Consider the following 13948-nt stretch of genomic DNA (forward strand, 5'->3'; position numbering starts at 1 on the left):
GCCACTCCTAGATGGGCCAGGTGTTTGTGCCCATCTAGGAGTGCTGTGGAGACTGTGGCGGCGATGGGCTGCTGCAGCTGTTGGGGGCCTGGGCTCGGCGCCGGCGATCCCTCTGTCTTCCACTGCGCCTTCTCTGGGTGCGGGTGCTGGGCGGTTCTGCGGTGCGTCGACACAGTGACATCATGGCGCGACGCACGTTGGACCCACAATGCACTCCTGGGAACGGCAGAGAGTGCATTGAATGGAGGAGTCCCGGGCTTGTAGCCCCTAGGAGGGAGCAGCAGCAAACGTCTGAAAGACCCGCTGGTTGCCAACACCTGGCCTAGCATCTGACTCAAAATGATTGCATGTGTCAGATGCCACCGTGCAAATATACCCCATGAGGTCACCGAGCAGTGCGAAAACAGTTTTGTTCTTCTACTTTCCAGTCTGTTAATACCTCACTCTAACTTTTATAATGCCTTAAGGGAAAACTAAACTAAATCTGTGTTTGGCTTCAGATCTGGAAAATGAGAAACTCATTTTTATGTTCTTTACGGCTTCATCGAAATCCAAATCAATGATCAAGCAAATCTGCACGGATAAAAATCAAAATAAGTTGCATTACAATTAAATAGTACAGTGTATATCACGTCTCCGAGGGAATTGTATTTTATAGGGGCAGATAACATTTATGATCAAGTCATTCTGGAGCCAAAAAAGGACCGACATACTCTAGGGAGATTTTAATGCAGATTATATTGCCAGACACTAGTCCAAATTGGAAATGTCCGCCTAATCTACAAAAGGTCCATAAAATGTATCTTGTAGTAATAACTGAGGAACGCAGACATCTAGCATGAGAGAGAAATGGTAGATTCTTTTATCATGATCATTAGGGCTGCTGGAGAGGGGATGTAATGCTCATACAGAAAAAAATCATTATTTTATTACTTAAGACTTTTTAAGGAGCAGATGTGCTAAACCTAGAAGAAAGATAACGTGGATACAGATAAACTACCAGCCAATCAGCTCCTAACTGCCTACAGGCTGTGTTTGAAAAATGACAGCAACGAGCTGATTGGCGTATACTTTATCGCTCTCTACTTTATCTCTCTCCAAGGCTTTAGTACATCTCCCCTAGTTATTGAAGATTTGCACACAAAAAGAAAATATACGAGAAAGTTGCATTAAAGAATATGAATTACCAAGTCATACTGCATTAGGCCTATGAATACCTGGTAGATAAGAAAATGAAGAAGTTACATAAACCCATACCTCTCAACTGTCCCAATTTTGTCATGTACTGTCCAGCTGTAACACCCATGGGCCACAGTGTCCCACGATGGAAGAAGGGGGGAGTAGGGAGGCCCCCTTTCACTTGCTGCTCTGCTTCGCAGTGGTGGTCACCGGGAGATAGGGACGCGGGGGCATGGCCAGGAGCTCACAGTGCCCTGGGTATATCACCACAGCGATGAAAATGTGGGTGTGGCTCGCAATCACTGCACTTCCTGCGAGGCCATGCCCCCTAGACTTGAGGCCACGCCCTTACTTCCGTGCAAGCTCCTTCAGTGCGTGCAGCTATCCCTTCTCCAGCCAGAACAAAGTTGGGAAGTATGTAAACTTGGTAATGTGGGCAAATATATGGGGCCTGATTCTAATGCATCTGCTGTAGCGTCCATTGGCGAAGTTGTGGGTGTGATCATAACAAATGATAGTTTCAACCTTCCCCGTGTGCACTAGTAAAAGCTGGAGAGTGCATGCCCTAAGGTGCCAATCTCCTGCACTTCTGTATGAAGTATCCCCGCCGGTGGTTCCAGACAAACCACCAATGCGTCCACCATCTACACTTGTACCTGCCTATGACAAGTGCAGTGTCTCTGACTGAACATGGCCTCTGAGAAAACAGGTTGCTTTCGCTGACACACCCCTAACTCACCCATGAGGTGGACATGTTTATATTCACTTCAGGCCAGCTCCCAGACAGTCAAACGAAATCACTGGCTATAAATTACGGTACATCGCAGGGACGCAGAGGAAGAACTCTGGGAGGCAACGGAGTCATCTGCCGCCGGGCTCCTGCTCTGATGGGGGGCACCTCTCCTCCCTTTTTGTGACACCATTGAATTAAGTTAATTGATAGCTGTCGCTGTCTTTTCAATGGCCGACGTCCTCACTGGTCCCTGCACCTTACAAATCACACCCTCTTTATTATACTGTAAATACACATTTTACAAGTATCACACCTAGGATTAGAAACCACGACCTATTGCACTGGAATCAGTCACCTTACTGATGGAGCTATTTGCTCCTGTATAGGAAATATGAGAATTCTAACTATATGAAGTTACTTCTCTGACAATTACACGTAACGTTATATAGTTAGAATTCTCATGCTTACTGTACAGGAGCAAATAGCTCCATCAGTAATGTGTCTGCTGTTAGTGTAACAGGTCATGGGTTCAAATCCTGGGTATGACTGCTAAGAAATGTGTCATTTAAAATAAAAGACAATTAAATGTATAAATACAGTATATAAAAATTTTTCAGAACACTCCATACACACACACACACACACACACACACACATATATATATATATATATATATATATATACACACACACACACACACACATACATACATATATTTATCTTAATATAGGAAATAGGGCGGCACCAATATTTATCTTGCCTCCGGGCCACTGTGATGAACTTACGCCACTGCAGGGACGCCTGCATTGTTACTTAACAAGCTGCTAATAGGACATTGCATGGAGCTTAAGGTCCAAATCAGAGACTAACGATTATACTAATACTTGCATGCTCATTTATGGCTGGACACTATTAACCCCTGCATGGCTTATATAGAGTATATGGCTGGATTGTTATATTAATATACCTATATTGCTCTGACAGTATATATTTTGAAAAACAGTTTTTATTGAATAGTGGATTGATTATATAGGTGCATGCATTCCAGTGGTTTATTTTTATTTAAGGAATTTATATTGTATTTTGTGATACCGGCCGGTGTCTTCATTTTTTAAATGTATTACTGTATTATGCATTAAATATCCATACCTGGATAAGAAGCGCGGTCCTATATTTTGTTTGTATTTCTGTATCCTTGGGGATCCCAGAAAAACCAGACTCCTTGGACGTGCTGCTGACAACCCGGGATCACTGTGGCGCCGGTTTTTTTTCCGTTTATTCAGCTCCCAATCACCCTGCAGGAACACCCATGGCTTTGCCTCTCAACTTCAGTTACTAGTGCTACCCGATAGCAACAACACCTCTGTGCGTGCTCTCTGTGCTGGTATGGGCACCTCTGTGTGTGCTCTCTGTGCCTGTAACGGCACCTCTGTGTGTGCTCTCTGTGCGTGTAACGGCACCTCTGTGTGTGCTCTCTCTGCGTGTAACGGCACTTCTGTGCGTGCTCTCTGTATGTGTAACGGCACCTCTGTGTGTGCTCTCTCTGCGTGTAACGGCACCTCTGTGTGTGCTATCTGTGCGTGTAACGGCACCTCTGTGTGTGCTCTCTCTGCGTGTAACGGCACTTCTGTGCGTGCTCTCTGTATGTGTAACGGCACCTCTGTGTGTGCTCTCTGTGCGTGTAACGGCACCTCTGTGCGTGCTCTCTGTGCGTGTAACGGCACCTCTGTGTGTGCTCTCTGTATGTGTAACGGCACCTCTGTGCGTGCTCTCTGTGCGTGTAACGGCACCTCTGTGTGTGCTCTCTGTATGTGTAACGGCACCTCTGTGCGTGCTCTCTGTGCGTGTAACGGCACCTCTGTGTGTGCTCTCTGTATGTGTAACGGCACCTCTGTGCGTGCTCTCTGTGCGTGTAACGGCACCTCTGTGTGTGCTCTCTGTATGTGTAACGGCACCTCTGTGCGTGCTCTCTGTGCGTGTAACGGCACCTCTGTGTGTTCTCTCTGTATGTGTAACGGCACCTCTGTGCGTGTAACGGCACCTCTGTGTGTGCTCTCTGTATGTGTAACGGCACCTCTGTGCGTGCTCTCTGTGCGTGTAACGGCACCTCTGTGTGTGCTCTCTGTATGTGTAACGGCACCTCTGTGCGTGCTCTCTGTGCGTGTAACAACACCTCTGTGTGTGCTCTCTGTGCGTGTAACGGCACCTCTGTGTGTGCTCCCTGTGCTGGTATGGGCACCTCTGTGCTTGCTCTCTGTGCGTGTAATGGCACTTCCGTGCGTGCTCCCTGTGCTGGTATGGACACCTCTGTGCGTGCTCTCGGTGCGTGTAACGGCACCTCTGTGTGTGCTCTCTGTGCGTGCTCTCTGTATGTGTAACGGCACCTCCGTGCGTGTAACGGCACCTCCGTGTGTGCTCTCTGTGCGTGTAACGGCACCTCCGTGTGTGCTCTCTGTGCGTGTAAGGGCACCTCTGTGCGTGCTCTCTGTATGTGTAACGGCACCTCCGTGCGTGCTCTCTGTGCGTGTAACAGCACCTCTGTGCGTGCTCCCTGTGTTACACATATGCTATAGTGGTTTACAAAATAACTTGTGCAGTAGCAAAAAATCGCTCAACTACGCCAACATCGGCATCGCGTTCAACTAGCATCCGCCTCTGAATCAGACCCATGGTTTCAATAACTAAGGTGTGCAAATGTGGAATTAACTGGGAATATGATAACCACTCCTAGGGGTAGATTTACTAAAGCTTCTAAAAATGAAAAGTGGTGTTGCACACAGCAACCAGTCATATTCTAGCTATCATTTCTCTCTTGCATCCTATAAAACTATAGAATCTCATCATGTTGTTGTGGTAAACACCTCCACTTGTCTAGTTTAGATTTAGTAAAGTAAGCTGATTTGAGAACATAATCCATAATATCCTTTCACAGTTATACAGGTTGATTTATCAACGAGTTTTATCATACACGAGTTTTAAAACTTGTTGGGCCAGATGTAATGATGCCCGAGTCTGGCGGCTGTGCGGGATGCTGGCCAAAATCTGACTTTTTTTAAAGGAGCAATTACTTGCAAGGTAAAACCGTGCCTTTTAATTTATTACCCCTTTAAAAAAAATGCCCGCCAAACTCAGACTTCATTACACCCGGTCCCTTGTGTATGAGAAATGGTGCTCCACCCAATCAGCTCCTAAAGTCGGGAACACACTACAGCAATGTCAGGCCGATTTGCCATTCCGTAACGAGAAATCGTGTACATCGTGTAGTGTGTACGCCTGATTTGCCTGCTCCCGCGTTCGGTAGCAACATCTTCCGGGTGGCTCTGCTGCAGAGGGACAGAAGATATCACTACCGTCTCCGTGCAGTGTAAATGAAGGGCGGACAGACTTTATACAGTGTAAATATGTCGTTACATCCTTCATATGTGTGCGCCCATTCCCCGCTGGTCCGGGCCAAACAGCGGCCTACTGCGTGCGTCATTATCGGGTACAGATCCTATGGCCTATAGACTACAATGGCTAACGCCATCTAAACAGTCACATTCCAGAGCTTGGTAAATCCCATCATATAGCAGCTGCTATTGCGAGTTGGAAACGTGGGAAATGCAGCAGAACCCCAGCCATACATCCTGGGGATGCTCACACTTTGCGGGTATCCCTCGAAAAAATTAGTTTTTCTGCAAAAGTCGTTTAATAAATAGACCCCCTTCATTTTTATATTTACCATTTCTCTGACGTCCTAGTGGATGCTGGGACTCCGTCAGGACCATGGGGAATAGCGGCTCCGCAGGAGACAGGGCACAAAATTTAAAAGTTTGACCACTAGGTGGTGTGTACTGGCTCCTCCCCCTATGACCCTCCTCCAAGCCTCAGTTAGGTTTTTGTGCCCGTCCGAGCAGGGTGCAATCTAGGTGGCTCTCCTAAAGAGCTGCTTAGAAAAAGTTTGTTAGGTTTTTTATTTTCAGTGAGTCCTGCTGGCAACAGGCTCACTGCAACGAGGGACTTAGGGGAGAAGAAGTGAACTCACCTGCGTGCAGGATGGATTTGCTTCTTAGGCTACTGGACACTAGCTCCAGAGGGACGATCACAGGTACAGCCTGGATGGGTCACCGGAGCCGCGCCGACGACCCCCTTGCAGATGCCGAATAGAGAAGAGGTCCAGAAACCGGCGGCAGTCTTCATGAGGTAGCGCACAGCACTGCAGCTGTGCGCCATTGCTCTCCGCACACTTCACACCAGCGGTCACTGAGGGTGCAGGGCGCTGGGGGGGGCGCCCTGGGCAGCAATGTAATATACCTATTCTGGCTAAAATATATCACATATAGCCCCTGGGGCTATATGGATGTATTTAACCCCTGCCAGGTTCCAAAAAAACCGGGAGAAGAAGCCCGCCGAAAAGGGGGCGGGGCCTATTCTCCTCAGCACACAGCGCCATTTTCCTGCCCAGCTCCGCTGCGAGGAAGGCTCCCAGGACTCTCCCCTGCACTGCACTACAGAAACAGGGTAAAAACAGAGAGGGGGGGGCACTTATTGGCGATATTTATAATATTTGAGCTGCTATAAAGGGAACACACTTATTAAGGTTGTCCCTATATATATTTATAGCGCTTGGGTGTGTGCTGGCAAACTCTCCCTCTGTCTCCCCAAAGGGCTAGTGGGGTCCTGTCTTCTATCAGAGCATTCCCTGTGTGTCTGCTGTGTGTCGGTACGTGTGTGTCGACATGTATGAGGACGATGTTGGCGTGGAGGCGGAGCAATTGCCTGTAATGGTGATGTCACCCCCTAGGGAGTCGACACCAGAATGGATGGCTTTGTTTATGGAATTACGGGATAGTGTCAGCACGCTACAAAAGTCGGTTGACGACATGAGACAGCCGGCAAACCAGTTAGTACCTGTCCAGGCGTCTCAGACACCGTCAGGGGCTGTAAAACGCCCTTTACCTCAGTCGGTCGACACAGACCCAGACACTGACACTGAATCCAGTGTCGACGGTGAAGAAACAAACGTATTTTCCAGTAGGGCCACACGTTATATGATCACGGCAATGAAGGAGGCTTTGCATATCTCTGATACTGCAAGTACCACAAAAAGGGGTATTATGTGGGGTGTGAAAAAACTACCGATAGTTTTTCCTGAATCAGAGGAACTGAATGAAGTGTGTGATGAAGCGTGGGTTACCCCAGATAGAAAACTGCTAATTTCAAAGAAGTTATTGGCATTATACCCTTTCCCGCCAGAGGTTAGGGCGCGCTGGGAAACACCTCCTAGAGTGGATAAGGCGCTCACACGCTTATCAAAGCAAGTGGCGTTACCGTCTCCTGATACGGCCGCCCTCAAGGATCCAGCTGATAGGAGGCTGGAGAATACATTAAAAAGTATATACACACATACGGGTGTTATACTGAGACCAGCAATCGCCTCAGCCTGGATGTGCAGTGCTGGCGTGGCTTGGTCGGAGTCACTGTCTGAAAATATTGATACCCTGGATAGGGACAGTATTTTACTGACTATAGAGCAGTTAAAGGATGCATTTCTTTATATGCGAGATGCACAGAGAGATATTTACACTCTGGCATCAAGAGTAAGTGCGATGTCCATATCTGCCAGAAGAAGTTTATGGACGCGCCAGTGGTCAGGTGATGCGGATTCCAAACGACATATGGAAGTATTGCCGTATAAGGGGGAGGAATTATTTGGGGTCGGTCTATCGGATCTGGTGGCCACGGCAACGGCCGGAAAATCCACCTTTTTACCCCAGGTCACCTCCCAGCAGAAAAAGCCGCAGGCTTTTCAGCCGCAGTCCTTTCGTTCCTATAAGAACAAACGAGCAAAAGGACATTCCTATTTGCCCCGAGGCAAAGGAAAGGGTAAGAGACTGCAACAAGCAGCTCCTTCCCAGGAGCAGAAGCCCTCCCCGGCTTCTACAAAGGCGTCAGAATGACGCTGGGACCTTACAAGCAGACTCAGGGGCGGTGGGGGGTCGCCTCAAACATTTCAGCGCACAGTGGGCTCACTCGCAGGTGGACCCCTGGATCCTGCAGGTAGTATCTCAGGGTTACAGGTTGGAATTCGAGAAGTCCCCTCCTCGCCGTTTCCTAAAGTCTGCTTTGCCAACGTCTCCCTCCGACAGGGCGACGGTATTGGAGGCCATTCACAAGCTGTATTCTCAGCAGGTGATAGTCAAGGTACCCCTCCTACACCAAGGGTACCTCAGGTTCGTGGTCCAAAACTGTCATTATCAGTTTCAGACGCTGCCGTTTGGATTGTCCACGGCACCCCGGGTCTTTACCAAGGTAATGGCCGAAATGATGATCCTTCTTCGAAGAGAAGGCGTCTTAATTATCCCTTACTTGGACGATCTCCTGATAAGGGCAAGATCCAGAGAACAGCTGGAGGTCGGAGTAGCACTAACCCAAGTAGTGCTCCAACAACACGGGTGGATTCTGAATTTTCCAAAATCCCAACTGATCCCGACGACACGTCTGTTGTTCCTAGGGATGATTCTGGACACTGTTCAGAAAAAGGTATTTCTTCCGGAGGAGAAAGCCAGGGAGTTATCCGATCTAGTCAGGAACCTCCTAAAACCAGGAAAAGTATCTGTGCATCAATGCACAAGAGTCCTGGGAAAAATGGTAGCTTCTTACGAAGCAATTCCATTCGGCAGATTCCATGCACGAACTTTTCAGTGGGATCTGCTGGACAAATGGTCCGGATCGCATCTGCAGATGCATCAGCGGATAAAATTGTCCACAAGGACAAGAGTGTCTCTGCTATGGAAGCAGGAGGGCAATGGCAGAAGCTGCAAGGATTCTCCGCTGGGCAGAAAATCATGTGTTAGCACTGTCAGCTGTGTTCATCCCGGGAGTGGACAACTGGGAAGCAGACTTCCTCAGCAGACACGATCTGCACCCGGGAGAGTGGGGACTTCATCCAGAAGTCTTCCACATGATTGTGGTCCATTGGGAAAGACCAATGGTGGACATGATGGCGTCCCGCCTCAACAAAAAACCGGACAGGTATTGCGCCAGGTCAAGAGACCCTCAGGCAATAGCTGTAGACGCTCTGGTAACACCATGGGTGTACCAGTCAGTGTATGTGTTTCCTCCTCTGCCTCTCATACCAAAAGTACTGAGAATTATACGGCAAAGGGGAGTAAGAACGATACTCGTGGCTCCGGATTGGCCAAGAAGAACTTGGTACCCGGAACTTCAGGAGATGCTCACGGAAGATCCGTGGCCTCTACCTCTAAGACGGGACCTGCTTCAGCAGGGACCGTGTCTATTCCAAGACTTACCGCGGCTGCGTTTGACGGCATGGCGGTTGAACGCCGAATCCTAAGGGAAAAAGGCATTCCGGAAGAGGTCATCTCTACCCTGGTAAAAGCCAGGAAGGAGGTGACTGCACAACATTATCACCGCATTTGGAGAAAATATGTTGCGTGGTGTGAGGCCAGGAAGGCCCCGACGGAGGAATTTCAACTGGGTCGATTCCTACATTTCCTGCAAACAGGATTGTCTATGGGCCTCAAATTAGGGTCCATTAAGGTTCAAATTTTGGCCCTGTCGATTTTCTTCCAGAAAGAATTGGCTTCAGTTCCTGAAGTCCAGACTTTTGTAAAAGGAGTACTACATATACAGCCCCCGGTTGTGCCCCCAGTGGCACCGTGGGATCTTAATGTAGTTTTGGATTTTCTCAAATCCCATTGGTTTGAGCCACTCAAATCGGTGGATTTTAAATATCTTACATGGAAAGTAACCATGCTACTGGCCCTGGCTTCAGCCAGGAGAGTGTCAGAATTGGCGGCTTTATCGTATAAAAGCCCATATCTGATTTTCCATTCGGACAGGGCAGAACTGCGGACGCGTCCTCACTTTCTGCCTAAGGTGGTTTCAGCGTTTCACCTGAACCAGCCTATTGTGGTGCCTGCGGCTACTAGCGATTGGGAGGATTCCAAGTTGCTGGACGTTGTCAGAGCATTGAAAATATATATTTCAAGGACGGCTGGAGTCAGAAAATCTGACTCGCTGTTTATACTGTATGCACCCAACAAGCTGGGTGCTCCTGCTTCTAAGCAGACGATTGCTCGTTGGATTTGTAGCACAATTCAACTTGCACATTCTGTGGCAGGCCTGCCACAGCCTAAATCTGTCAAGGCCCATTCCACAAGGAAGGTGGGCTCATCTTGGGCGGCTGCCCGAGGGGTCTCGGCATTACAACTCTGCCGAGCAGCTACGTGGTCAGGGGAGAACACGTTTGTAAAATTCTACAAATTTGATACCCTGGCTAAGGAGGACCTGGAGTTCTCTCATTCGGTGCTGCAGAGTCATCCGCACTCTCCCGCCCGTTTGGGAGCTTTGGTATAATCCCCATGGTCCTGACGGAGTCCCAGCATCCACTAGGACATCAGAGAAAATAAGATTTTACTTACCGATAAATCTATTTCTCGTAGTCCGTAGTGGATGCTGGGCGCCCATCCCAAGTGCGGATTGTCTGCAATACTTGTACATAGTTATTGTTACAAAAAAATCGGGTTGTTATTGTTGTGAGCCGTCTGTTCAGAGGCTCCTACGTTTGTCATACTGTTAACTGGGTTCAGATCACAAGTTGTACGGTGTGATTGGTGTGGCTGGTATGAGTCTTACCCGGGATTCAAAATCCTTCCTTATTGTGTACGCTCGTCCGGGCACAGTATCCTAACTGAGGCTTGGAGGAGGGTCATAGGGGGAGGAGCCAGTACACACCACCTAGTGGTCAAACTTTTAAATTTTGTGCCCTGTCTCCTGCGGAGCCGCTATTCCCCATGGTCCTGACGGAGTCCCAGCATCCACTACGGACTACGAGAAATAGATTTATCGGTAAGTAAAATCTTATTTTTTACTACATTTGCTGTTTTATAGTAAATTTGAGAGAACAACTTTGGGAGCAGATGTACTAAGTGATAAAGTAGAGAGAGCTACCAACCAGTCAACTCCTAACTGCCATGTTACAGGTCTCAGGAGCTGATTTGCTGGTACTTTATCTCTCTCTCTCTCTGGGCCAGATGTACCAAGCCTGAAAAGTGATAAATATCACTGTGATAAAGCACCAGCCAATCGGCTCCTAACTGTCATTTTTCAAACACAGCCTGTAACATGACAGTTAGGAGCCGATTGGCTGGTGCTTTATCACAGTGATATTTATCACTTTTCAGGCTTCGTACATCTCCCCCTCTCTCTCTACTGTATCCCTCTCCAAAGCTTAGTACATCTGCCCCGCTGGTGGTCTTAATTAAGATTGACATTAGGGTTGCACGTTTATTTGGATATTAACTTTATGTTTTACCTTGATTTGTTGGTGTTTTACGCTCATTGGAACATAAAAGGTGATTACGTGACACTTACCTAATAAGCAATAGTCTGATGTGATGGTTTTTGGAACATTACAGTGACAGGAACTGAAGCTACAGTACAGTAGGTTGGCTTTTATGTTTTCTTAACAACAATGGGTATATTTACTGAAGTGCGGGTTTTTAGAAGTAGAATTGGTGACCATAGCAACCAATCACATTCTAGCTATTGTATCCTAGAAGGTGCTGGATAAATAATAAATAGAATTTGATTGGTTGCTGTGGGCAACATCTCCACTTCTAAAAACCTTAGATACCTGGCTGTTATTTGGTCAATGACAGACATGGAAAGCTGCTTTAATGAATATATAATGAATATATGGGTGGGTTTACTTTACACACATGAACAGATTTATTCCACCCTTGCTACATTGCAGTATGACCTTGGTGCGTGCCTAGTGTACATAATCAATTATACGCAGGGGTCAGTGATCCTTAATAAATTCCCAATTAGCACTGTAAACATACAGTAAATCATCAAAGCATAGCTGGAAGTCATCTGGTCATGTAACTGTACGCAGAAAGGCACTTCTGTGCTTTGTATAACCACCTTTCTATATGACAGTATAGCTATCAAAAATGTGTCAGGACAGGCTGTGTTTGTGGATCCGTTGGACTCAGTCCAACCGAAGGAGCGGATACCCCTGAGTGCTGGAAACAAGGAGGACGAAGATAAGTCCTTCTCATATATTTATTTAGAACAACAGAACTGAGAAGCTGAGGCAAAAGTTCAGGATTAGGGAACTGCAGGGAATGAAGTCACTGAATGACACAGGACGTGAACGAAGATTGGGTGATGTGAAAACGTGTATGAAGAACTGTGAAAACTGGTTTGCTGGATGATATGAAGACGTGGATGAAGGACTGAGAAGACTGAATGCTGGATGATATGAAGACGTGGATGAAGAACTGTGAAAACTGGATGCTGGATGATATGAAGACTGTGACTGCACACTGGAGAGCTGGCAAGCGTTGTGCAGCGAGAGTCGGCTGAGAATTCAGAGATCCTGACGGAACCAATTACAAGAGACACACAGAACAAACTGCAGGAGCACAGAGCTAGGTACAGAGTAACCACAACAAAGCACTGGCACAGAATGCAATAATCCTAGCCTATTTATAGGCAGCAGGAAAACAGGATTGGCTGGCACTCACCCTTCACGCTAATTGGTCTCCGACATGGCCGCTCCCAGCACTGCAGACACGCCAGGGAGCTGCTGGCCACTAGGTCCTCCCTCCAGCCTCCAGGAAGCCGCACTCACGCTGCCCGACCCAGCCGCATCCCCGTGCAGCCACAGAGCCGCCGCAGACAGCCCACCGGCAACGGATGAATGGCGGGACCCGCAGCCGGTAAGCGCACGCTGCGTGACAGTACCCCTCCCTCTGAGGATGGTCTCCGAACACCTTCGAGCTTTGTGAGGATTTTTGGAGTGAAAGTTCTGAATTAATCTTGGAGCATGGACATCCTCAGCGAAAACCCAAGACCTTTCCTCAGGTCCATACCCTTTCCAGTCGAGGAGATATTGAAGACGTCCATAACGATGATGAGTCCAAAATTTCTTTAACCTCAAATTCCTCATCTTGTAAACTGTGCATTTTAGGAGGTTTGGATAAGGCTGTGCGAAATTTGTTGAGAATCAAAGGCTTTAGAAGTGATATGTGAAAAGCATTAGGGATCTTGAAGGAAGACGGCAGTTTGACTTTGAAAGATACAGGGTTAAGCACTCTTTCTATAGGGAAAGGACCAATGTACCTGGGCGCAAATTTCATGGAGGGTACTTTGAATTTGAGATTGCGAGTGGATATCCAGACTTGGTCCCCCACCTTGTAACTGGGCACTGCCTTTCGTTTTCTATCAGCGAAGGATTTATAACGTAAGGAAGTTTTAACAAAAGACTGGCGTACCTGAATCCAAATTTTGAAAAGTTGCTTGAGAACTAAATCCGCCGCTGGCACTTCTTGAGTTGGGAGAGGTTGAAACACCGGTACTCGCGGATGAAAACCATAGTTGACATAGAATTGCGTGGACTCCGAAGATGAGTGGAAAAGATTGTTATGAGCGAACTCCGCCAGCGGAAGATAGTCCGACCAATCACCTTGAGACGAGGAAATATATAAATGAAGGAAGGTTTCCAGATCTTGGTTTACTCGTTCTGTTTGTCCATCCGACTGGGGGTGATATGCTGAAGAATGACTCAGTTTGATGCCTAGGGAACAACAAAGTGCTTTTCAAAATTTGGCCACAAATTGCATTCCTCGATCTGAAACTATTTCTAAAGGGAGACCATGCAACTTGAAGATTTCAGAGATGAATAATTTGGCAAGTACCGGGAACGAGGGCAGTCCAGTTAAAGGAATGAAATGCGCCATCTTTGAAAATCTATCCACCACTACCCAGATGGTATTTCGTCCCTTCGACGGGGGTAACTAAGTTATAAAATCCATTGAGATATGGGTCCAAGGCATTTCGGGTATGGATAGTGGAAGAAGCAACCCAGGTGATGGGCCCTTGGGGTTCTTGTGTTGGGCGCATTTTGAATAAGCGGCTACAAATTCTTGAACGTCAGTTCTAAGGCGTGGCCACCAGTAGGACCGTTGAATGAATTCAAGAGTCTTGTGGACCCCGGGATGACCCATAAAAGATAAAGCATG

This window comes from Pseudophryne corroboree, chromosome 9 (genome assembly GCF_028390025.1).
Source record: "Pseudophryne corroboree isolate aPseCor3 chromosome 9, aPseCor3.hap2, whole genome shotgun sequence".
In the NCBI taxonomy this organism is placed as follows: Eukaryota; Metazoa; Chordata; class Amphibia; order Anura; family Myobatrachidae; genus Pseudophryne; species Pseudophryne corroboree.